Raw genomic sequence first — 27,220 nt, 5'->3', positions numbered from 1 at the left:
TTGTGATGTGTCTATTGTTGGTAGCAAATTCATACTGTAAAATGTATCTTGATCTTAACCACAAACGTTCCCTAATCCAGAGCTGTTAATGTGATGCTCTGTGCCTCAATCCTGAGCTATAACTACCAGCTCTGTGCCTCAATCCTAAACTGTAACTACCAGGCAATGTGCCTCAATTCTGAATTGCAACTGCCAGTTTCTGTGCCTCAATCCTGGACTGCAACTACCAAACTCTCTGCCTCAATCCTGAACTGTAACAACCAGCTTTGTGCCTCAATCCTGAGCTGTAACTACCAGGCTCTGTGCCTCAATCCTGAACTGTAACTACCAAGCTCTGTGCCTCAATCCTGAACTGTAGCAACCAGCTTTGTGCCTCATTTCTGAGCTGTAACTAGCAGGCTATGTGCCTCAATCCTGAACTGTAACTACCAAGCTCTGTGCCTCAATCCTTAAGTGCAACTGCCAAGGTCTGTGCCTCAATCCTGAACTGTAACTACTAGCTATGTGCCTCAATCTTGAAGTGTAACTACCAAGCTCTGTGCCTCAATCCTGAACTGTAACAACCAGCTCTGTGCCTCAATCCTGAGCTGTAACTAGCAGACTATGTGCCTCAATCCTGAACTGTAACTACCAAGCTCTGTGCCTCAATCCTTAAGTGCAACTGCAAAGGTCTGTGCCTCAATCCTGAACTGTAACTACTAGCTATGTGCATCAATCTTGAAGTGAAACTACCAGGCTCTGTGCCTCAATTCTGAACTGTAGCAACCAGCTTTGTGCCTTAATCCTGAACTGTAACTGCCAACCTCTGTGCCTCAATATTGAAGTACAACTGCCAAGCTTTGTGCCTCAACCCTGACGTGCAACTGCCAAGCTCTGTGCCTCAATCCTGAACTGTAACTACCAGGATCTGTGCCTTAATCCTAACATGCAACTGCCAAGCTCTGTGCCTCAATCCTGAACTGTAACTACCAGGATCTGTGCCTTAATCCTAACATGCAACTGCCAAGCTCTGTGCCTCAATCCTGAACTGTAACTACCAAGTTCTATACATCAATCCTGATCTGTAACTACCAACCTCCGTGCTTCAACCATAGCTCCCCCTGCAACTGATAACCTGTTAAATGCCACTGTCAAACTCTGACAGCAGCACTAACAGAGCTTTGGCACGGATGCTTGTGGTTGTGCTTCAAAGGATTCCTTAATTTTTACTATGTACAACAATATTGTGGTATTACTGCATATAGCACATGTGATCAGATGAATGCAGGTTCAAGTACTAACAAATAGAGTAAAAAGTGAAAAAAAAGAAAAAATTTTTTTTTAGTCACCCCCCATTTGAAATAAAGATAATAATAAAAAAAATACCCATATGTGACATCTATACTTCCAGAATCTTCCAGATCTATCAATATGTAAAAATAATTAACCCAATCAGTAAACTCCATAAACAGCCAAAATAGTATTTTTTGTTGCCACAAAACTGCAAAAAATGCAGCAAGAAGCGATCAAAATGTTGTTTCTATTCTAAAATAGTATCAAGAAACATGTGGTTTGTCCCGCAAAAAATAAGCCCTTACACAGCTCTATTGACCAAAAAATAAAAACATTACGGGTCTCAGAAGATGGCGATAAAATCTTCATTTTTTTATCCACACATTTCAGGGTTTTTTTTCATTACTACAATAATAAAAAAAACTGGACAAGTTTGCCATCACTGTAATTGTACCGATGAGGAGAATTATATTACCAGGTCATTTCGGTTTCTGTCAATGCATCATTTTCAAGTAGGTAACTATTTTTGAGGACCGGGGCCATGCACTAAAATCTGACCATCTGTCAAAAACTTCTGCATTATTTTAGAGAGAAGTAATAGAACCCAAAGTAATTCTGAGCTCCGTGATTAGAACTTAGTACAAATCCAGTTGTTAAAAATTCTCTAGTTATGTTCTTGGTATTTTGAGAAATGGCCCAGAAGCAGGGATACATATAGTCAGGGCAGTCTGCAGATCAAAAACGACATAAAGCTAAACCTACAAAGTTTCTGGTAAAACCTGTAATTTTAACACAGAGACCTTTTCAGAGGCTTTTCCAACACTAGGTGACCACAGAGTATAATTATGTGTAATGTTGTGCGTTTACCAATCTTTTCAAGGTGAAATGGCAGCACAGTGATCGTAAAGTCATTATAGCCTCTGCTGTGGGTAGAAGGGGGGAAAGCATGACTAAATGAGCAGTTACAATTCCTCTGAGACCCACATTACTACAGTAAGTACCGAAATGTTAATAGTTATTTCTGTTTACATCCATGTCAGAGTGTCCATTTTTAACTGAAACTGCTCGAATCCATCTCACCACAAACACCAAATCTCATTGAGATCTATTGGGGGTCTGTCCAGTGTCCATCATGGCGTTCAACATTCTGACCAGAAGAATAGGCCAGGGAGCAATTCCCATTAACTCAAAAATGGGGTCTGTCAGGATTCATGATATTGCCCATTATTTTGATAGGTAGAGTAGGTCGATTGACAGATTCCATTGCTTTATAGTGGTAGCCGTCAGGAACCATTGTGGTGTCCATTGTTTTGTCAAGAAGAATAGGTTGGTGGAGGTGTCTGGGCAAAATAAAAATGAATGGGGGCACCCAATCAGACTTTGGAATCTAGATTACATCTGACCCAAAAGCACAACCACATTCAGGAGTGGTGATCACATACGTGGATGGTCCTCTCTGATACAGGAAATTTGAAGGAAACCGAGCCAAGCACTCTCAGATTTCACGACAGTGAGCCACATGCATGGATGACCCTATCTCCCTATTGTTCATGATAAAAAGAGTCATCGGTTGAGATCCACCAAGATACAAGAAGTATTGAAGGTCACAGAGGACATGAACTATGTGCCCTACATATAATCTAGTCAAAGCGATGAGGATAAAGGCCCCGTCACACACAGAAGCGAGATCGCTAGCGAGATCGTTGATTTTGTGACGCAACAGCGATCTCGCCAGCGAGATCACTGTGTGTGACACGCATCAGCGACCGCCCCCCCCGCTGGGTATCGCTGATCGTGCAGGAGTGTCCTGGGCCATTTTTTGATCGTTGGTCTCCCGCTGGCCAGCACGCATCGCGCGTGGCAGCGGGAGACCAACGATCAGCGAGCTCCCAGTGCTGTAAGCAGATGTTGGGAGCTGGAATCCAAGGTAAATATTGGGTAACTAAGCGCGCGCGCTGCTTATTTACCCGCTGTGTACCTTGGATACCTGCGTGCTCGCGCTGGGAACTGGTATCCAAGGTACACAGCAGGTAACTAAGTGACGCGTGCGCTTAGTTACCCGATATTTACCTTGGATACCAGCGTCCTCGCTGGTCCTGATCGCTGGTGAGTCTGCCTGTTTGACAGCTCACCAGCGATCATATAGCGAGGCACCAACGATCCTGACAAGGTCGTATCGCTATCGGGATTGCTGTGCATCATTTAGTGTAACGGCACCCTAAGTTGTAATACTAAATATCTGCACCATCATATAGTCAATAAATTCTGTCCCAACAAACATGGTGTATGATACAATGCAACAGAGTCAGCCGCAAAGCATCCCAAGATGTTACGAATCCATGTAATGTTATAAGACCGCTAATATGAGATGTCCACACTATCGCAGCATTATAGGCTGCCATGGAAATGATAACAAGGGCTACAAAAATAATGGAGTTGCTAGTGCCTCTAACTTGCCAAACTCAATCGCAATTTGGGCGCGTGTGATAATCCAGATTTAGAGAGAAATGGTAATAGTGTCTCCCCATATAGGCAAGTCATGTTATACAATAGATGGGCATACAAATTACATCTACCAATTGGATCGGTCAACAATGTATAGAGGACATTGCCGCTTTTTCCCAACATCTCACACCGAGAGAAACAAGGTTATTGAGCTCAACATAGTCAAACGTGTCACCACTCCAAAGGTCCTTACACATCAAAACCTCATATCCTATCCAGAATATGCTCATAGCCACTAACCATATACAAGTAGCAATGAAAAATTAGTAGCGTCCATAACATGATCATATCTATAATGACATGGAAAATGATAGATGTTGGAGACTTTATGGCGGTGCTATTCATTCTCGACGGTATCAATGGATCCGTCACCAGCAGCTCTAATAGGAAAAACTGAAATTACAATATTTGCAGGGAATAAATGTACACTACTTCTATTCAAATAGTCTGATTTTAGAAGAATAATCCTATTTCTATAGTCCCCTGATACACCCGGAAGACTCGGCTCAGCAGCAGCGTGAACAATAAGCTTTACTAAGTATTTACACAAAACAGAGCGATTTCAGTAGATTATGCACACATGCATATACCTAAATGATATTGTGTTGTCCTTGCTGCCTGTGTCGGCCTTGTAGAATAGACAGAGTATTTCCGTCTCCGAGACCATAGATTCAGCATGGTGACTTGTACCATAGCTATCTTTCTCAATATACTATGACAATGACATGTACCCCCACTCCCAGTACTTGCTGCACATAAGCCCCCTCTAATAGTCCCCTAGCACAACAATTAAACATCTTCAGAACCCGACACAATTGACTATCCATCTTAGGGCGCAGTCAGACGGTTGTATAAATTGGACCGAGATCAAACAGCAGTGCTCAGACTGGTTGGCTGTCCCGACACGAGCATGACAGCTGCATAGAAATACTTGAAGCTGTCACGCTCAGGTTGGAAGAACCGTCAGCTCATCCGAGCACTGAGTTCTTATCTTGGTCCTATTTGTATTGGGTTTCCTGACTCTCCTTTGACTACAATTGTTACGGGGAGTAAGGATTGGCCATCCTAAATTTTAACTTGCCCGCTCGATTGTGCTCAAAGAAACTACTCTAGGAGTGGCTTCTTCTTGTCTCCTTTTTGAAAACAAATTATTATTGTTATTTATTTTTAGAGTACCATTGATTATATGGTGCTGCACATAAGAAGGGGTTACATACAAAATGTAAATATATATTACAGGGAACAAACTAATAATGACAGACTGGTACAGAGGGGAGAGGGCCCTGCCCTTGCGAGTAGAGTTGAGCGACTTTTGTTTTTTTAGGGTCGCGTTTCGTTTCGTGAAACCCGACTTTTCCAAAAGTCGGGTCGAGCAAGATCGTCCGATTATAGGGAAAAGTCGGGGTTGTCCCGAAACACGAAACCCAATGTAAGTCAATGGGGAATAAAAGTCGGCAGTGAGAGGAGGACAGGAAACACACCTGCAGTGCCCATTTGAATGCCAAAAGCATCAATTCTTCTTACTTAAGCTTGTCAACCTTAATTAACTTCATAATACAAGTTACGCACTGAAAAATGGGGGTTATTTGGCTAAAGTTGTGGGGGGGAGGGCTGGCTGCAGGTTTTCATGTGCCCTGGGCGAAAGAGCGCCCCTTTAACACATACCACAACTCATCATGCTCCGATACGGCAGAGAAATAGCGGTATAGTACAATGAAAAATACCTCACTTTTTACATCTCATGACGAGGCCCATCTATTTCTCCATACAGAATCATTGGTCCCATATAATGTTTGAAACAGTATATGATGAGCTCCACATAATGCTACAGTATATGTTGGTCCCCATGGATGAAGCTCCACTGTCTTATGGGCCCAAATAATGCTCCAAACATAATGGGCCCCATTTCTAATGCTCTAGTGTATAATGGGCCCTGTAAATGCTGCTCCAGTGTCTGATGTCCACCTTTGGAATGTTCCAGTGTATGGTGGGCCCCATCTATCATTCTCCAGAGTATATTGCTCCCCAAAAATTGCTGTCCCAACATTGAAAACAATCAAATAAGTCTCCTCGCTAGGGAATCCCTGTACTTGTCTGGATTCCTCGTCGTCCCCATCTTCCATCTCACTGCACAGTAGTTCAACTTTGCAAGTGCTGTGATCATGGGCAAGCAGGGGGGGCCCACTCGTTGGCAACGGCACTGGCACAGGCCCCCTGATAGTACGGTGGTGTGTCTGATGGCAGGTGGGCCGAACCTGCACTTTCATCTGCAGCTTCCTCTTTGTCACCGTGTAAGATGGAACTGTATATGGGAAGGGTAACCTGAGTTTCATCAGGGTCAGATTCAGGTCGTGTAGCGTGCGAGGGGAATGTAGTGGTCTGGGTCAATGTACCAGCAGATTCATCGAGCAGTGGCTGGGCATCAGTGCACTTGTGTCGCCCCCAGGAGTACGGTCGCCACAGTGGCATTACCTTCTTCCTAGGGAGTGTGATGTCATGCTTGGGAGCAACGAACGATCTCTCTAGCAGGTTAACTGATTGGGCGGCGTTATTCCCACGAGTCATGACCCTCCAAACAGCGTTCATGAAGGCAAAGTGTTTGTTTTACGTGGGCAGTATGGTTGCAAAGCTGAACCTTAAAGGAATGTCCAGAAGGGCACCACCAGGAGTGGAGCCTACGGTTAAATTCGACTCCACCTGGGAAACCTCAACCATGCCAGCTACAGAACAGATGCACACATTGCAAGCTTAATTCCGTTAACGAACGAGACTCCGTCATGCCCCGCGGTCCGAGTCCGGCTTACTAGAGGGACACGTGAGGCTCTGGCACATGAGATTGGCCAATAACTGGTGTGTCATGCCCTTACATGTCCGTGGCTGCATGTGCGCTACACTGAAAAGGCCAGCGTTTGTCGCTTACAGGTGCAGATAACCCGCTGAACAACGTTCGTGATGGGGATCACTGATTACAATTATTACCCGCGAACAATGATTTCCCAGTAAGTGCAGGTCAACCGCAGTTCCGGAATTAGGCCTAACCGTCATTCCTGAAAAAATGAAAAACTTACGTGTGCAAACCACAGGTGCTGTAGCTTGCTTAACAGCTCGCCAGCCGTTCTCACGCCCAGTATGGATTACACGTGATTGCACAAAGGTGAGAAAGGGTACCGTATCCCCGGATAACATGTATGGATAGCGTACACATTCAAAATATATGTCTATACATCAGGAAGCAGGCTCAGACGGTGTTAGGCCCAGTATGGATTGCACGTGATTGCACAAAGGTTAGAAAGGGTACCGTATCCCCGGATAACATGTATGGATAGCGTACACATTCAAAATATATGTCTCAGGAGGCAGGCTCAGACGGTGTTAGGCCCAGTATGGATTGCACAAAGGTTAGAAAGGGTACCGTATCCCCGGATAACATGTATGGATAGCGTACACATTCAAAATATATGTCTATACATCAGGAGGCAGGCTCAGACGGTGTTAGGCCCAGTATGGATTGCACAAAGGTTAGAAAGGGTACCGTATCCCCGGATAACATGTATGGATAGCGTACACATTCAAAATATATGTCTCAGGAGGCAGGCTCAGACGGTGTTAGGCCCAGTATGGATTGCACAAAGGTTAGAAAGGGTACCGTTTCCCCGGATAACATGTATGGATAGCGTACACATTCAAAATATATGTCTCAGGAGGCAGGCTCAGACGGTGTTAGGCCCAGTATGGATTGCACGTGATTGCACAAAGGTTAGAAAGGGTACCGTTTCCCCGGATAACATGTATGGATAGCGTACACATTCAAAATATATGTCTCAGGAGGCAGGCTCAGACGGTGTTAGGCCCAGTATGGATTGCACAAAGGTTAGAAAGGGTACCGTTTCCCCGGATAACATGTATGGATAGCGTACACATTCAAAATATATGTCTCAGGAGGCAGGCTCAGACGGTGTTAGGCCCAGTATGGATTGCACAAAGGTTAGAAAGGGTACCGTTTCCCCGGATAACATGTATGGATAGCGTACACATTCAAAATATATGTCTATACATCAGGAGGCAGGCTCAGACGGTGTCAGGCACAGTATGGATTTGACGGCCCAGACTACACAGCGGAGGAGCAGGGAGAGGTAAAGATTGCAAATGCTGGGGCCCTGCCCAAGCAAGGGGGGCCCACTCGTGGGCGTCGGTACTGGCACTGGGCCCCTCATAGTACGGCGGTGTGTCTGACGGCGGGTGTGCACCACCACCGTCAGAGACACTTGATTGCACTATGAAGGACCCTGTACCAGTGCCCGCGCCCAAGAGTCGGCCTACCCACCTGTCCAGGGCAACGGCACTCGCACGGTGTCGTGCGGTAGGTGGTGACCCCGGTCATGGGGGGGGGAGGCAGCACAGTTAGGGAGTTTTAGAAAGTGGCATATGTTGATGTTGGACATTCAGCTGATGCAAAAGGTGAAATAGGTCAAGTCCCAGGAAGAGGTGGACCAAAGCAAGCCATTTTTCTGTCACCCTATGTGTCATCAGAGGAAGGTGGGACAAAATCCTTGGAAACCCATGCGTGGTTCATTTTAATGAAGGTTAGATCATCCACATTTTGGGTTGACAGACGGGTCCTTTTTTCTGTCAGGATTGATCCAGCTGCACTGAAGACTCTTTCCGATAGCACACTTGCAGCTGGGCAAGCGAGCTCCTGTAAGGCATATTGTGCCAATTCAGGCCAGGTGTCCAATTTAGCGGCCCAATAGTCAAAGGGGAATGACCTGTGTGGGAGAACATCGATATGGGAGGAAAAGTAGTTTGTAACCATAGTTGACAACTGCTGTCTCCTGTCACTTTCCATCGATGCAGTATTACCAGTTGTGTGAGCGGTACTTGAAAAATCAGTCCACAACATTGTCATGAAACCCCTGTCTCCAACGCCACTTCTGCTGTGTGCACCACGAACACCTCTGCCAAGCTGCCCCCGGCCCGTACGGCTCGTGTGAGAACCATCACCGCTGCTGTGTGCTGGGAATGCCTCAAGCAACCGATTTACCTGAATTGCTTGTTTATTAGCCAATATTAGGTCAAGGTTCTCCTGTGGCATGATGTTTTGTAATTTGCCTTTATAGCGTGGATCCAGGATGCTGGCCAACCAGTAGTCGTCATCGTTCATCATTTTGGCAATGCGGGGGTCCCTTTTTAGGATCTGCAAGGCATAATCTGACATGTGGGCCAATGTTCCCGGTGTCAATGATGCACTGCGAGTGCTGGTTGGAGGAGCACTTTCTGGCAAATCCACATCCCTCCAGTCACGCACAAACCCTGTACCAGACCTTGCCACGCCAACATTTTCACTTGCCCCACGAGATGCATTCTCCTCCCCTAAGTAATCATCCCCATCATCATCCTCCTCCTCCTCTTCTTCCTCCACCTCGTCCAGGAGAGGTCCCTGAGCAGACAATGGCTGAATGTCATCAAGGATTCCCTCCTCCTCTTCCTCCTCATCAACATTGGCTGCAGACGCCTGCTCCTTAAGGTGCGTCAAAGTTTGCATGAGCAGACGCATAAGTGGGATGCTCATGCTTAGGATGGCGTCGTCTGCGCTTACCAGCCGTGTGCATTCCTCAAAACACTGAAGGACTTTACAGAGGTCTTTCAGCTTCGGCCACTGCACACCTGTCAACTCCATGTCTGCTCTCAAAGTGCCTGGCCGTGTATCCTCCCACAAATGCATTATGGCCTGCCTCTGCTCGCACAGCCGCTCCACCATGTGCAGGGTGGAGTTCCACCTTGTTGCAATGTCGATAATGAGGCGGTGGTTGGGAAGGTGGAGTAATCGCTGCAGCTTCTGCATACGAACGGAGTGTACAGGCGACCGGCGGATGTGCGCGCACAGTCTTCGCACCTTCTGGAGCAGGGCTGTTAACTCCGGATAATTTTTGAGGAAGTACTGCACCACCAGGTTCAAGGTGTGAGCCAAGCAAGGTATATGGCTGAGTTTTGAAAGGGCTATGGCTGCCACAAAATTACGGCCGTTATCACTAACTACCTTGCCTGCCTCAAGATGTACACTGCCCAGCCATGACTCAGTTTGTCGCTTCAAGTACTCGGCCAGCACCTCGGCGGTGTGTCTGTTGCCCAAACACATCATCTGCAACACAGCCTGCTGACGCTTTCCACTAGCTGCTCGATAGGGGGACACATCGTGTGTGCAGATGGAGTGCTCGTACGACTGCGCTCTGTGGACGAGCTTTCGCTTCTGGAGGAGGAGGAGGAGGGTCGAACGCCTACAGCCAACTGTTTCCTATACCGTGGGCTAGGCAGCACTGTCCCACCACCGCTGTCCCCTGTGGACCCTGCATCCACCACATTAACCCAGTGCGCAGTGATGGACACGTAACGGCCCTGGCCATGCCGACTGGACCATGCATCAGTTGTGAGGTGCACCTTTCCGCTCACTGACTGCTTGAGTGCATGGACAATGCGGTCTTTCACATGATGGAGGGCTGGGATGGCTTTGCGAGAGAAGAAGTGGCGACTGGGTAGGTCATAGCGTGGTACTGCATAGGCCATGAGTTCGCGGAAAGCTGTGCTTTCCACCAACCGAAAGGGCATCATCTCAAACGAGATTAGTTTGGCAATGTGGGCGTTCAAACCCAGTGTACGCGGATGAGAGACTGAGTACTTTCTTGACCTACTCATAGTGTCTGGGAGGGTGAGCTGAACTTGAGAGCTGCATATGGTGGAAGTAGCGGTGGACAGGGCGGACTGAGAGAGGGTTGATGATGGTGATGGAGTTGGTGTTCTTTCTGATGGCCTAGAATCAGTCTTTCGTTGATATAACAGTGGGATTCCCTGACTGCTGTGGTCTTGCAACGACACCTCAACATTTGCTGCTGTGCTAACCGGTGGGCTTACAGTGGGGGAAACAATGTAGCGTTGCTGACTACCTTCGTTGTGATCAGTTGCACATGTGGCACTTGAGGTTTGGTGTTGTGTCCACGCTTACAAGTGCATGCTGGTTAAATGTCTAAGCATGCAACTGGTATTCAAATTTTTCAGATTTTTCCCTCGGCTAAAGGTCTTTGCGCACTTCTTACAGATAACCTTGGCCTGATCATGAGGATTTTGTTCAAAAAGGTGCCACACTGCACACTTCCTACTTTGGCAGACATTTTGCGGCCTAGCACGCTGTGATCTTTTGACCCTCTGGACAAGCTGTCCAGCAACTCTTTTGATGTTTGGAACCTGTCTTTGGAGTGCTCCGGGCCTGCCAGATAACAGCTGTTGCGATGTCGATGTCTGCTGTGGATGCTCCTCATCTGAGCTATTGGAAGCAGCACCCTCTTCCCCCAATGGATGCCAATCTGGGTCAACAACTGAGTCATCCATCACCTCCTCTTCTATGTCATGTGCACCTTCCTCTGTGTCACCGTGTATGGTGGTATAGTGTGCGGGAAGGGGCACCTGAGTCTCATCAGGGTCAGAATCTGGCTCTGTACACTGCGAGGACAATGTAGTGCTCTGAGTGAATGTACCAGCAGAATCATCCTTCAGCGGCTGTGCATCAGTGCAATCCATGTCAGATTCATCTTGGCCTGGGTAATTCACCATTTCACTTGATAATCCAGGCATGGTATGTGAAAACAGCTCCATGGAGTAATCAGTAGTATGGCCTGCGTCATCCTTCAATCTTGGTTGGGGTGAAGGACACAAGGAAAGGTGTGGTTCATGAACATGAGCCTCCAATGACGACTCAGTGCTTTTACTTTTTACAACTGAAGAAGAGGAGGCGATAGAGCTGGAGGCTGAGTCAGCAATGTAAGACAAAACTTTTTCCTGATGCTCTGGCTTTAAAAGCGGTTTGCCAACTCCTAGAAAACTAAGCGTTCGAGGCCTTATGTAGCCAGACGATGACGCAGGCTCAACACCTCCTGCATTCGGTCCTATTTTGCTCTTGCCACTACCATCAGATCCACCACCAACACCATCATTACCAGCTGCCAACCCCCACCCAATTCCACGGCCTCTTCCACCAGCCTTCCTCATTTTTGGTAGAAATGTAGACAAAATCCAACAAACTGTATAGTAATGTAAAACAAGGTACAAGGTGTCTATAGGACAGGGGAGATTTTGAATTTCTGCAGACACTTGTGGACACTGGACACTTTTGGATTGTGTGAGGCCCAATGAATATCTGAGCGCTATGTGACAGGCTCGATGGCACAGCTGTGACCAAAGTGACTAGAGGATAAGGGAGATTTTGAATTTCTGCAGACACTTGTGGACACTGGACACTTTTGGATTGTGTGAGGCCCAATGAATATCTGAGCGCTATGTGACAGGCTCGATGGCACAGCTGTGACCAAAGTGACTAGAGGATAAGGGAGATTTTGAATCTCTGCACACACTTTTGGACACTGGACACTTTTGGATTGTGTGAGGCCCAATGAATATCTGAGCGCTATGTGACAGGCTCGATGGCACAGCTGTGACCAAAGTGACTAGAGGATAAGGGAGATTTTGAATCTCTGCACACACTTTTGGACACTGGACACTTTTGGATTGTGTGAGGCCCAATGAATATCTGAGTGCTATGTGACAGGCTCGATGGCACAGCTGTGACCAAAGTGACTAGAGGATAAGGGAGATTTTGAATCTCTGCACACACTTTTGGACACTGGACACTTTTGGATTGTGTGAGGCCCAATGAATATCTGAGCGCTATGTGACAGGCTCGATGGCACAGCTGTGGCCAAAGTGACTAGAGGATAAGGGAGATTTTGAATCTCTGCACACACTTTTGGACACTGGACACTTTTGGATTGTGTGAGGCCCAATGAATATCTGAGCGCTATGTGACAGGCTCGATGGCACAGCTGTGACCAAAGTGACTAGAGGATAAGGGAGATTTTGAATCTCTGCACACACTTTTGGACACTGGACACTTTTGGATTGTGTGAGGCCCAATGAATATCTGAGCGCTATGTGACAGGCTCGATGGCACAGCTGTGACAAAAGTGACTAGAGGATAAGGGAGATTGGATTGCTTTTAAAAAAGCAGTTTGCAGAGCAGTGGGTAAACAGCAATGCCAGCCTGTCAGGAAGCCTTAAAAGGCAGCCCAACAACCAACACCACAATATAGCCTCCCCTTGCACTGCACACACAGTGACTGGTGTGTTGTGCAGGCCAAATTGCTAGCAGCAGAAGCAGTTTTTTTTTCTTCTCAGCAGGACAAAAAAAAAAATTGGGATTGCTTTTAAAAAAAGCAGTTTGCGGAGCAGTGGGTAAACAGCAATGCAGGAATGTCAGGAAGCCTTAGAAGGCAGCCCAACAACCAACACCACTGATACACCACTATATAGCCTCCCCTTGCACTGCACACACAGTGACTGGTGTGTTGTGCAGGCCAAATCGCTAGCAGCAGAAGCAGTTTTTTTGTCTTCTTCCCTGCCTAACGCTCTCCCTACAGAATCAGCAGCAACCTCTCCCTATACTGGGATCGGCAGAAGTAAGATGGCGGTCGGCGTGCACGCCCTTTTATACCCCCTGTGACGCCCACCAAAGCAAGCCAATCACTTGCATGCCCTTCTGAAAGATGGTGGTGACCCCTGCCTATGTCATCACGTTGCCCACAGTGTCCGTGGATCCTGATTGGCTGAAAAAGAGCGCAAAACAAAAACTTTTGAAACACGGCTTTGGCGCGTAAGTCGCCGACCTCGTGGCCGACCTCATCCTAGGGTCGGGTTTCGTTTCATGAAACCCGACTTTGCCAAAAGTCGGCGACTTTTGAAATTTTTCGACCCGTTTCGCTCAACTCTACTTGCGAGCATACAGTCTACCGGTTGGTTGAGGAGGTTGCGGCACCTTTGGTGGAGGTGATGTGGCAGGGGGCTATTGCAGGCTGTAAACTTGCTTGAAGAGATGCATTTTAAAGATCCGACTGAAAGTTCCGAAACTGGCAGTTAATTGAACAAGTTGGGTCACAGAATTCCAGAGGATGGGGGATGGTCGGGAGAAGTCTTGGAGGCGATTAGGTGAGGAATGTATAAGTGTGGAGGAGAGAAAAGGTCTTGAGAGGACCAGAAATTATACATTGGAAGATACCGGGAGATTAGTTCAGAGATATTTGGAGAAGACAGATTATGGATCACTTTGTAGGTCAATGTTAATAGTTTGAACTGGATGCATTGGGAAATTGGGAGCCAATGAAGGGATTTGCAGAGGGGAGAAGTGGAGCAATAGCGAGGTGGATTAGTCATGCAGTAGAATTAAGGATTGATTGGAGAGAAGGCAAGAGGGTTAGCAGGGAAGCCACGGAGGAGGATATTGCAATACTTGCGGCAGAAGATGAGGAGAGCATGCACTAACATTTTAGTAGCTTCAGGGTTGAGGAAAGGATGGATTCTGGAAATATTTTTGAGTTGGAGGTGGCAGTAGGTGTCAATAGCTTGGATGTGCAGTTTATAAAGGACAGGGCAGAGTCAAGGGTTACTGCGAGGCAGCAGATTTGAGGTACAAGGTTAAGCGTGATATCATTTATTGTGATAGATGAGGTAGGGGGGTTGGGTGAGATGGAGGCAAGAAAATGAGTTCAGTTTTGTCCACCTTGAGCTTTATGAAGTGAGGAAGTGTGATGAGAAGAAGGATGTTACGGCTGATAGACACTCAGGGATTTTGGACAGCAGACAGGTGACGTCTGGGCCAGAGAGGTACATCTGAGTATCATCAGTTTACAGATGGTACTGGAAACCATCGGACTGTGTGAGTTGTCCTAGGCCAAAGGTATAGAATGAGAGGAGTAAGGGTCCCAGAACAAAGCCTTGGGGGACATCAGAGAGAGGTTGGGATGAGGAGGTAGTGTGGGAGACGCTAAATGTGCGGTTGGAGAGGAATTAGGAGATCCAGGAGAGGGCGAGGTCTTTGATGCCAAGGGAAGAGAGGATTTGTAGTAGGAGGGAGTGGTCGACTGTGTCGAAGGCAGAGTATGGGTCTAGTAGGCATATAGAGAATTATCTGTTAGCTTTGTTTGGTAGAGAGAGAGAGGTCTGGGAGCTATCACGTAACATCCCAAAACAGCTTGAAGTTGCAATATCTCAGGAGGGTGCCGATCCTGCTGATGAGCACAACCATGGTAGAGAGGAAAAAGGATTTTTTCCGGCTCAAGCATCCAGGTAAAAATGGCAATTTTTATTGGAACCATTTAAAAGAGATTAAAAAACGGATTCGTTCTGGCGTCATAGGATTTAAATTCTTTTAAACTGTTCTAATAAAAATTGTCATCTTTACCTGGATGGCTGAGCCAGAAAAATCCTTTTTTCTTTTGTAAGTCTTTGGTAATTTTGGTCAGGGCAGTTTTGGTGGAGTGTTGGGGACCGCAAACCAATTTGAAGCCAAGCTTGTGTGTGTATGGGAGTTTCACTCATCTAACAGCTATTGAAAGAGATTTTCTAAGATTTACATATTGATGACGAAGCCTTTGGGTATGTCACCGTTATCAGACTGGTGGGGGTCTGACACCCAGAACTCCTTCCTAATAGCGCTTTGCATCTTTGCAGGTACCGCAATGTGCACACCGTCCAGGGCCAGTATACCAGAGCTCCGTACACCGTATAGTGGCCATTCGCAGTTACTGCAGCTCAGTTTCATTGAAGTTAATATTTCGAAACTAAGCTTTAGAACCTGAGAATGTAAGGTGTGCAGTTTAGTGTTCGGTTGACCTTTCCCTTACCGCCTTGTTAGCTTTTCTATGATGCTAGTAACGATTGAGATGCATTATTCAGTCAGCAATTTAAACAGACAATTAGTTTAGTATCCATCAATGTTCCGCATCAAGAACACATTCCTATTAGCAGAGTAAATAATTAAATAACAGAAAATATAGTAAATGTAAAACCAGCATCGCTGTCCAGAAGCATTCAGAATGACTTTTAAGGTTCATAAGCTGTAACTATAATCTCATTCGCAGTTATCAGCTGGTGTAAGCCTGCTGCCGATCACACGACAACTGAGCAAATCACTTTTTAATTGGATGATTGTATCAGCTGTGTCAGGGGGCAGCCTAAAGAGCATCGTTATCGGCAGCACATCACCCCATGTACTGGGGAATGATGCTGTATAATGACAGAGTAATCATATTAATGATCGTTTTTCCCCATGCAATTTATGTCGGTCTGTGCGAAAGGGCCAGTAAAGGGGCAATGATCACCTTGTACAGTATGTAGCTCCATAATGGCGTTATTGCATACTTTCCACTTATATCTGAATTTGTAAATAATTGTTTACTACGTTACTGTGCACACTACAGTGTATTGATATTTTGAACTGTTTGTTACTTTTGCACCCCACAAAGTCTAGGGATCACCTATTGCATAAAGTAAGAACTGGTAGACTTTAGTCCTAGCAGCGAGGACCATATGTTCGGTGCCCTGTGCTGACTTGACAGTGGATGTTTTGGGACCAGAAACATTTTTCAAACAGCATCAGTAGTTAAAGCAGAGGTGTGTGCATATCAAGTCATACTTCCCAACTTTTCAGGGTAGGCACCGAAGAGCAGAGAGAAGGCAGCGATGTTTACCTGCCCAGATCAAATGCAGGATGCAGCAGACTCATGTAGTTGAGATGGCTGCAACACAGGTGCAGAAATACTGGTAAGACAACCACTCACGGCCTACCAATCCATGGAGGGGGTGGTTGTTTAGTATGGTATTGCACAATAGAGGCTTGTATGCGGCACTGTTCACATACAGGTGATGCACAGCATCCAGGTGAGCAGCATATTAGTGACGCCCACACTATTAGATCCAGCGGGCTGCCCACCGCTATCCAAATGCATCCCATGTGAACAGACGCCACAGTTTACAAGATCCAATGGGCCTGGCTGCACTCTGCAAAATAAAGTGCAGGAAATACATATAAAAATATGTGAGGTATTAGTTGATATTTTGGCCAAGATATGAAAGCTCGCAACCCACGTCAAGGGTCCTCACACTTGCAAGTCCAATCACTAAATAATAAAAGCTCAAAAAGAGGACCTAAAAATCCTCCAAAAATTCAAAAACATCAGAAAAAAGGCACTGATGTCTACCTGCCCAGGCCTCCAAACAAATGCACTAACAGGATGCAGCAGACCAATGTAGTTAAGTGCATTTGTCTGGAGGACTGGGCAGGTAAACATCATGCCTTCTTTCTGCTGTTTTTGGATTTTTTGGAGGATTTTCAATCCTCATTTAGTTGCTTTGCTGGTTAGTGATAGGACTCGCAAGCATGTGGACCCTTGATGGTGGTGGTTTCCACTAGTGGGGGGGCTCCCCAGTTCCCATACTCCCTCCACCGTGTTTATATTCACATCAGGACTGCCAGAGCTGGTTGTTATAGCTTAGTTAACTTTTGGACCATTGAGTCCATATATATTCCCGCTCTTTTGGCATTCACTGAATAGGATCCTACATGCTGCAGTGATTTTTACGGAGCTGTCCACTCACTATGTGCATAACAGTTTTTTCTTATTACTGAATCCACGCTACACGGGGCAGACGCCAGCTGTGTTATACAGCCAGCGCTGGCCTCTAAGAGAAACAACCAGCGCCATATATGATTACTGTTGTTTGACCACTTAAATGTCACTCTCAATCACTGCTAGTGACGTTTAAGTTACGGCAAGCTACATCCCTTCAGTCACCCATCACCTATACCACTTGCATTTGTGATTGCGGGGTGCCAATGGTTTGCTAAGGCAGATGGGGGCTTCAAAGGAGATCATGATTTGTACTATATACTGCAAAACTCACGTAATAAACAAACGATCACTAAAAAAAATTAAAAATTCTAAAAAAAAAAAAATCACATGCACATTTTAATTATCTCCCCTTATTTCCAGTTAGTATAAATATATTGACACATAAACATATTTTGTTTTGCAAAGTTCATTCTACAAAAATATATCATTATGGCAACCCCCCCAAAAAAAAAGTCATGTCTCTGATTTCTATTGTATTTTCATCAGAAATGTATCAACAATCAAAATCTATTATTCATTCCCTAATGGTACCTTTAAAAACTACACACAAAAATCAATCCCTCGCACAGCGCCATCAATGGAAAATTAGAAAAGTTACGAATTTCAGAAAATAGTGGCACAAACCCCATTTTATTATTATAAAGTTCGGAATTTCTTTAAGCCCCTAATGAGCCTATCTCAGCAAAGACATAAAAAAAGTCGTGGGTCTTGGAAGAAGAAGAGTGAAAAAAAAATCTTTGCTGCAGGAAGGGGTTAAGGATTTGATCAGCATAGAATAGATTATATGATCTATGAAATATATGATGATAAAAGGAATAAAGTAAAAGAAGACCCAAATAGTCGGACTATTAACCTTGTAACATTAGTGTTGCCGCTGGGTGACAAGCACATATAGATGCCTGTGCATGCAGAGATTGTGATAAATCACACAAATAATCCGATCATCACAGATTTCATTTAAAAAACATCTAGTATAGCTGTCATGGGAGCCATGATGCTGATGAAAACAAAGCTTAATTTTGTCATTTTTGTATTCATGCACCAGGAAGATTTGGATGAACATGCATACATAATAGGTATAGGTCATCATTGGTGGATATTTAAAGGGTCAGATTAGGTGCCGAATTCATGGCAGTAAAATCTGTAAATAAGCGGTGATGCAATGCTGCACTGCTGGCTGCAGACGTACTCCTGTCATATTCCCTGCACACAGACTAGCAGTACAGTCTGCTTCTTCCCATCTTTGGATTTTGGATACATGTGAGCATCTCTAGACCACAATTACAATTTCCATCTTCATCATTAAGCAGCCAGGTAATAATGCTGTCCTGGAGATGTCTGCCCTGCAACAAGTTCCACAATGCCATCACTTTGTAGTATTCCTGGCAATCACTGGCATCTAATTATTCCCAGGAAATCATTCCTGCACATCCCGCACGGATGAGGATCATCCACTGCTCATTCTGCTGTTCCCTGCATTTACCTTTCAGCAGCACATCTGTCCAGAGGTTCCTCACTGCTGGAATAAACAGGACTGTCCTGAGAGCCACATTCCCTCCATTGTCACCCAGCACAGTACAGGGTACAGGCAGCATCCACATCAGGCAATGGGCACACCTCCGGTGATATCATTCCCACAGGCTGCAGGAAGCTGCGGAGCGGATCCCACTGCGATCTGTGCGGCTTGTAGGATTATCTGCCAGTGCATAATTCATGGTGCTGGAAACACTGCATCCATCCCAAAGCTTCCCATCTATCTCTGTCATATCTATCTGTCTGATACAATGTGTCCTTCCTCTCTATTTATTTATCTAATCAATGATGTTTGATAAACATTAGGTTAGAGTCCCATCAAAGGAAGGTGCGAGACATTGTGGCTGATGGGCTCTCATGAATTGGCCAATTTGTACACTAAGTACCTTCATTCTATAAGTATATTCTATATAACAGTAATGCTGTAGTTGTGAGATAGCAGGTACGCGGGATGCAGTGACAGACAGGAGGCAGAGCAAGGGTTAACATTTTTATTAAACAATACTCCACGCAGGGAGGTAAAGGGTTAAACAGAATAAATGGCAAAGAATATGGTAAGGAGAAGAACAATGGTTCAGATAACGGCAGTTCGGTTGTACTTGTGACAGGAGTCACTCAAACTGTACTCCTGCTGTGAACTCAATAGCGCCGGCAATGGCTGGCACGGCGTTTTTTCCAGGATGGTCCTGTAGTAACAATGATCCGTCTTCTGGTGGCAGCGGTCAGTCTCCCGTACCTTCCGCTGAGCCTAGTCCATATGCTACAGTGGCTCCAAAGTGTATGGGCCACAGTCCTGTACAAGCCCAACGTGGCTCTGCAAATATACACTGGCGAAGTAAGGGTGCAAGTGTCTGGGCAAATAGTCGCTGGCAACGTCAGGGCAATAGTGTCAGTCCCGTATGTGGTCACTCTTATGTGGCACGTGTACTGTATTCACGGACATGGAGCATTCTCTGGTCGTTACTGGGCGTGCTGCACTTTCCTCTTCATGCTGTGCACTGCATGTTTGTGCCAAGACTCAAGCGCTGACAACCACTGGTACGCAGCTTCTCTCTGGTGGTCACCAGCACTCTGCACTTTCTCTCTGTGGTCACCGGGCATACACTGCCCATTCCTCTCCCTCTTTGGTCCCCGCTGCTGGTGGCAAGAGATGGCGGACACTGGCCTGCATGACGCTGGCGCTACCCTGGCAGAGCACTCCTCTCTCTGGCGGCTGCTGCTGGACACACAGCTCCCCTCAGCGCAGCGGTCCATGTCCTTCTCGCCTGCTCGGTGTGCACGGCTCTGCTCTGTTTGCACGGTTCTGCTCTATGTGCACGGCTCCGCTCTGTTCTATGTGACCTGTCGCAGCGCCGATACTCTGGGGTGAGGGATTCGAATCAGAGCAAGCCTCTCACCACTGTACATGCTGCACTCCGTCGGTGCCAAACTGCCCCGCTGCGTTCACTTTTTCCTCTTCTTTCTCCGTCCCCCTCGGTCAGCAGGAACGTCTACATCACCAGGGCTGCCCCTGGCAACAGGGGAAGGTCTGCCTTACTAAAGCTTCCTCCTGGGAACAGGGGATGCAGCCTCTCTAGTTCCGGACTCGGCACGCAGGTACCCGTGGTCTCGTCGTCCTCCTTACATAGTCAATGTTTGCAGATAGTTTTTCTGATTAGCCAGTAAAGATATTTACAATTTTCAGAGCACAGAGACTCCTTCTTCAGGTAGAGACCTGTGAGCTCTGAAAACTTGGAAATAACATTTTTTTGGTTAGCCAATAAAGGTATCACTCCTAAAATATTTTTGACTTTTTTGAGACACAAAAGTATTTACCGTATAGACTCGTGTATAAGCCGAGATTTTCAGCCCATTTTTTACTGGGGGGATCGGCGGGGGAGGGGGAGCGGGGGTGTCAGAGATCATACTCATCCTTCTCTGCAGCCCCCCTGCTTGTTCCATGTTCTCGGCGCCCCCTGTTCTTCCTGCTTCAGCAGTCACGTGGTACTGCTCATTAAACTCATGAATATGCTCATATACATGAGTTTAATGAGCGGTACCACGTGACCGCTGAAGCAGGAAGAGCAGCGCCGAGAACATGGAACAAGCAGGGGGGCTGCGCTGCAGAGACAAGCACCAGGACGGGGGTGAGTATGAACGGGGGGAGGCATATTCACCTGTCCCTGCGCGTTGCTCTGACGTCTTGCGTCCTCTGCAGTGACATTCAGGTCATAGGGCGCGATCGTGCCCTCTGCCTGCACAGTCACTGCAGAGCCCGCAATGCTGATGAGCAGGGGGCAGCGACGGAGGTGAGTATACAGTTGTTTTTTTTGGTAACGGAGGCAGCGGCAGCAGCAGCAACATGATGGGGCCACACACTGTGCAGCAAAACTGGAGGCACTCACTGTGCAGCATAACTGGGGCCACTCACTGTGCAGCATAACTGGGGCCACACACTGTGCAGCATAACTGGGGCCACTCACTGTGCAGCATAACTGGGGCCACTCACTGTGCAGCATAACTGGGCCCACTCATTGTGCAGCATAACTGGGGCCACTCACTGTGCAGCATAACTGGGGCCACTCATTGTGCAGCATAACTGGGGCCACTCACTGTGCAGCATAACTGGAGCCACTCACTGTGCAGCATAACTGGGGCAACGCACTGTGCAGCATTATCTGGGGCCACTCATTGTGCAGCATAACTGGAGCCACTCACTGTGCAGATAACGGGGGCCACACACTGTGCAGCATAACTGGGGCCACTCACTGTGCAGCATAACTGGGGCAACGCACTGTGCAGCATTATCTGGGGCCACTCACTGTGCAGCATAACTGGAGCCACTCACTGCAGATAACTGAGGCCACTCACTGTGCAGCATAACTGGGGCCACACACTGTGCAGCATAACTGGGGCCACTCATTGTGCAGCATAACTGGGGCCACACACTGTGCAGCATAACTGGAGCCACTCACTGTGCAGCATAACTGGGGCAACTCACTGTGCAGCATAACTGGAGCCACTCACTGTGCAGCATAACTGGGGCAACTCACTGTGCAGCATTATCTGGGGCCACTCACTGTGCAGCATTATCTGGGGCCACTCACTGTGCAGCATAACTGGGGCCACACACTGCAGATAACTGAGGCCACTCACTGTGCACCCTAGGCTTATACGCGAGTCAATAAGTTTTCCCAGCTTTTTGTGACAAAATTAGGGGGGTCGGCTTATACACGGGTCGGCTTATGGGTCGCCCTCCCAGGGCTGTGGGGTACTCGGTACCGGGCCGGTATCAGTGGGATGTGACACAGCAGCAGTGACCCGGACCGTGGCCCTGGGCACCCAAGTAATAGGAAGATGTAAATGGTGGAATGTAGTTAATGGAATAGTTCGTGACGCCACCTGTGGTGCTCGGCAAGGGAGGTGTTAAGCCGACGCTGAATGCAGATCCGCTGGCACTAATGGTATGGTGCAGAAAAGATGTAAAAGCTCCCCACAGGTGAAGCTGTAGTTCCAGGGCAGTGTAGATGTGGTTGGCACGGGGATGTAGCGGTGCCGGAAAGGTAGGAAGCAGACAAGACACAGCGGGGTGCAATTTCTGTACCTTTACTTGATAAACCCAGTCCAGGGTCCTGATTACAAATGGTAACGGAGCAGGCTAGCCTGGAAGCAACTCGGGGATTCTCTCTCAGCAGATGGGCTGTGCAGTCTCCTTCCTAGCGCTTACTTAAGGGATCTCCAGTACTGAGTTACACTGAAGTTCCTCCTGTCAGCTGTTCCCAAGAACTCTACTTGTACGGCAGACAACTGTAGCCTGTTCCAGGGACTCCTCACTCCTAAGTCCCGGCTCACTATCCATGTTGCTGTTGTGCCCTCAAGTCTTAGATGGGAGTATTGCATTTACAGCCTTCTACTCTTCTGGTGTCTGCTGTAGGACCATCAGTGTCCATACAGCCGTGGAGACCAGGCTCCAGTTCATGCGCTCTTACGGGAGATGAGCTCTTCCTCTCAGCTCTATCTCAGCGCTCCTTCCACACATCTGCACACTTCACCATCCGCAGACTAACTACTCACTCCTTCCTCTTGGCCCTCAGAGAGCACTCCTCCCCTTAATCCCAGTTCAGAGTTCCCCCTGCTGGCCTGGAGTGGAACTGTGTTGCATACATAGATTGACTGCGAGAGAGACCCATCATTGCCGCCAAGCCTGGCATTACCCTCTCTGGAGGAAGGCAAAGCCACTGTGGCGACCTAACTCCTGGGGGCGCCACACTTATATATGAGTATATACGGTACATCAATTTTTCTGGCTAACATGGTATTCCAATATAATTGCTTTTTGTACACTGTGTCCGTGTAATACAGGGCCAAGAAAAGATCATCTCACTGGTTAATAACTGAAAATTCCCTAATAGCTTCTTCTTGCAACATGACCAGAAAAGCAAACTAGGAGCCGAGAGATACTGTCGAGGCTGCATCCCAGGCTGTCCAGGGGAAAGAATAGAGGACCGGACAGACCTTGTGAACTAGAAGCAGGGGCGCGGCAAAGAGGAAAGCGCACAAAGCGACGGGCAGTTTCCCACTGGCGGTGACAGAGCAGGTGTGTGCGCAGCGTGCTTCGCTTAGTGTGCAGCAGCACCGCAACGTACCACGGGCAGCTACACATGAGCACGCCATTGAGACCAGCAGCAGAGGAAGGGCCGTGGACTCCATTAAGTTTAGTGCCGTGTGCGGGCACAGGAAGGGGGGCCATGTTCAGGACTGTTCATTGTGGCAATCTTTGCTGGACAGCACACCGCAGACCCCCCTTGTTAATAGACTGCACGCCATTCCCTTGACTTTGGCTGCACAAGTTTAAGGACTAATTGGCTCAACAGGTAAAAACCAGAGACCACCCGTTGCCACCAGAAGATATACCGTGAGCTGTGGAAGCTTCTCTGAGGACACTGTGTAAGGTTCGGCCAGGACTGTAGTCACTGTAGTCGTGGCCGAGGACTCCGGGGCAACGGTATCCTGGCCTCCCCTCACATAGACATGACAGCTTCCTGTCAGCATACCTGCAGCTCCATTCTTCTCAGGGCTTTCTGTAATGTGCTGCACGTTCTCCTCAGACGATGTGGAACAAACAGAGTCACAGTCCCGTTCAACTTTAACAATAACAGCTTTACTAATTTTTGTACACAGCACATCCATTTTCTTTGCAGCGGTTACCTCAGATTCCACAGTGCACAATTCTGTCATTTTCCCTATGCTCTCACTGTCTGCCTTCAGCATTTCTCTGGAACGTCCCGTTCAGCATCACAGCATACTCTCTGTCCAGCTTCACCATTTTTGGGAGTTCCCCTGTCTGTTTCACCCCAGACAAAAAGGCGTCTGCCCACGTAGCAAGCTGCCTCACAATGAGCGATCTGTGCTGCCGTACCGCTGCCAACTGTCTCACTACCATCTGTAGTGTAGTCATCTGCACTGCTTTGTTCTGTGCTGCTGTGAACTGTGCGACTGTGATCTGTGCTGCTGCGTTCTGCAGTGCTGTCATCTGTGGCTCTCAGGCCCTGGACGGCTAGGCCCGTGTCTTTAACGTTACACAGCTCACTGCCCTGTCATGGCCTCCCGCCCAACTGATTAAAATCTCAGCTGTTAGCTCCTCGTACTTTAACTATTTATAGGCTGAGTATGCGCTCCTCCCCCATCTGTGGCCTAACTGGGGTAGTACACTGTCTCTACAACTATAACAGCAGTTATACATAGCATTAACATAAATATACATTACAATTTTATCCCATAAGGTAATACACCGAATAGTGTAGCAGTACCTATGTGACACACATAATGGTAATACATATGAATGTGTAGCAGTACCAGTAAAATACGAGAAAGAGATAATAGATAGACCAATTACATTTTCCCTTCCTTTAACAATGGTCGTCCCTGACCATTCCATACTCACTTTATTCTTTACAGTTAATACTCCACACAGGGAGGCATTTTAAAAATAATTCAACTTGGTTCAACATGAGCAATGCTCTTATTAAACTCTTACACTTTTCTTATAAGAGGTGCCTGGCTGACAGTCCTCCAGGTCACCTACCCGTGGTAAGGAAAGTCTGTATACACGACAACATTCATTGAACTCCGGTCCCTTCCGTCCACAGGACGCCACTCACTGACATCTTTGTCACTGAGGTGTTTTCAGTCCCACATATATCCAATAAAGTGGTCACTTTCTGAATTTCAGTCTCTACTCTCTTTGCGACATCTCCGCATGACAGTATGGCAATCCACATCAAATCCTTCAGAGTTTCCATAGCATCTGAGGCACTTGTCACTTCTCTCACATCTCCAGTCTCATCTTTTTCCTGTCACATCAGTTTAATCTTTTCTTGTCACATCTGTTTCATCTTTTCTTGTCACATCAGTGTCATCTTTTCCTGTTACATCAGTGTCATCTTTTCCTGTCACATCAACTTCATATTCTACAGCACTCCCATGCTGCACGTCTTCAGCATCCTGCTGACTACGCCAAGTGTAAGGATCGGCCAGGACCGTAGTCGTGGCCGAGGACTCTGGGGCAACGGTGTACTGGCCTCCCCTCACATAGACATGACAGCTTCCTGTCAGCATACCTGCTCCGTTCTTCTCAGGGCTTTCTGTAATGCGCTGCACGTTGTCCTCAGACGATATGGAACAAACAGAGTCACAGTCCCGTTCAACTTTAACAATAACAGCTTTACTCATTTTTGTATACAGCACATCCATTTTCTTTATAGCATTTACCTCAGATTCAACAGTGCACAATTCTGTCACTTTCCCTATGCTCTTACTGTCTTCCTTCAGCATATCTCAGGGACGTCTCGTCCCGTTCCCCATTACAGCATACTCTCTGTCCAGCTTCACCATTCTTGGGAGTTCCCCTGTCTGTTTCACTCCAGACAAAAAGGCATCTGCCCACGTAGCAAGCTGCCTCATAAAGAGCGATCTGTGCTGCCGTACCGCTTGCAACTGTCTCACTACCATCTGCAGTGTAGTCATCTGCACTGCTATGTTGTGTGCTGCTGTGAACTGTGCGGCTGTGATCTGCGCTGCTGTGTTCTGCAGTGTTGTCATCTGTGGCCCTCTGGCCCTGGATGGCTGGGACAATGTCTTTAAAGTTACAGAGCTGACTGCCCTGTCAGGGCACTCCTGCCCAACTGATTCAAATCTTAGCTGTTCCTCAACTTAACAGCCGTTAGCTCCTCCTACTTTAACTATTTACATTCTGAGTATGCGCTCCACCCCCATCTAGTGGCCTAACTGGGGCCTACAACTATAACAGTAGTTATACATAGCATTACCATCAATATACATTACACTTTTATCCCTTAAGGTAACACAAACAAGAGTGTAGCAGTCCCTACAGTGCCTTGCGAAAGTATTCGGCCCCCTGGAACTTATCAACCTTTTCCCACATATCATGCTTCAAACATAAAGATACCAAATGTACATTTTTGGTGAAGAATCAACAACAAGTGGGACACAATTGTGAAGTTCAACGAAATTTAATGGTTATTTTAAATTTTTGTGGAATTTCAAGAACTGAAAAGTGGGGCGTGCAGTATTATTCGGCCCCTTTATTGTTGCGCCACTTTTTGCTGCAATTACAGCTGCAAGTCTCTATTAGTTTTGTGCATCGATAGACTGAAATTCTTGCCCATTCTTCCTTGGCAAATAGCTCGAGCTCAGTGAGGTTTGATGGAGATCGTTTGTGAACAGCAGTTATCAGCTCTTTCCACAGATTCTCGATTGGATTCAGGTCTGGACTTTGACTTGGCCATTCTAACACCTGGATACGTTTATTTGTGAACCATTCCATTGTAGATTTTGCTTTATGTTTGAGATCATTGTCTTGTTGGAAGACAAATCTCTGTCCCAGTCTCAGGTCTTTTGCAGACTCCAACAGGTTTTCTTCAAGAATGGTCCTGTTTTTGGCTCCATCCATCTTCTCATCAATTTTAACCATCTTCCCTGTCCCTGCTGAAGAAAAGCAGGCCCAATCAATGATGCTGCCACCACCATGTTTGACAGTGGGGATGGTGTGTTCAGGGTGATGAGCTGTGTTACCTTTACGCCAAACATATCATTTGGCATTGTTGCCAAAAAGTTCGATTTTGGTTTCATCTGACCAGAGCACCTTCTTCCACATGTTTGGTGTGTTTCCCAGTCATTTAGGACAACATGCTTCATTCAGAGATCCACAATGAACTTCTGGAGTCAGTTTGCTGCACTGAAAGTAAAGGGGCTGAATAATATTGCATGCCCCACTTTTCAGTTTTTGAATTTCCACAAAAATTTAAAATAACCAATAAATTTCGTTCAACTTCACAATTGTGTCCCACTTTTTGTTGATTCTTCACCAAAAATTTACATTTGGTATCTTTATGTTTGAAGCA

At 46.8% G+C, this 27,220-nt stretch overlaps 1 protein-coding gene across 1 annotated transcript in view; it reads right to left on the bottom strand.

The window, feature by feature from the left end:
• ZC3H12C (zinc finger CCCH-type containing 12C) overlaps positions 1-18,903 on the bottom strand; it is a 289,373-nt gene extending 270,470 nt beyond the window's left edge. The window contains exon 1 of the mRNA XM_073583100.1: positions 18,769-18,903. The gene's annotated coding sequence lies outside the window, so the exon portion shown is untranslated. The remainder of the gene's footprint in view (positions 1-18,768) is intronic.
• Between the last annotated feature and the right edge of the window lie 8,317 nt (positions 18,904-27,220).

Source organism: Dendrobates tinctorius, unplaced genomic scaffold (genome assembly GCF_039654945.1).
Source record: "Dendrobates tinctorius isolate UK_male_01 unplaced genomic scaffold, ASM3965494v1 ptg000075l, whole genome shotgun sequence".
Lineage (NCBI taxonomy): Eukaryota > Metazoa > Chordata > Amphibia > Anura > Dendrobatidae > Dendrobates > Dendrobates tinctorius.
Note: the sequence above shows the minus strand (reverse complement) of the source record. Positions and strands in the feature narration are given on the sequence as shown.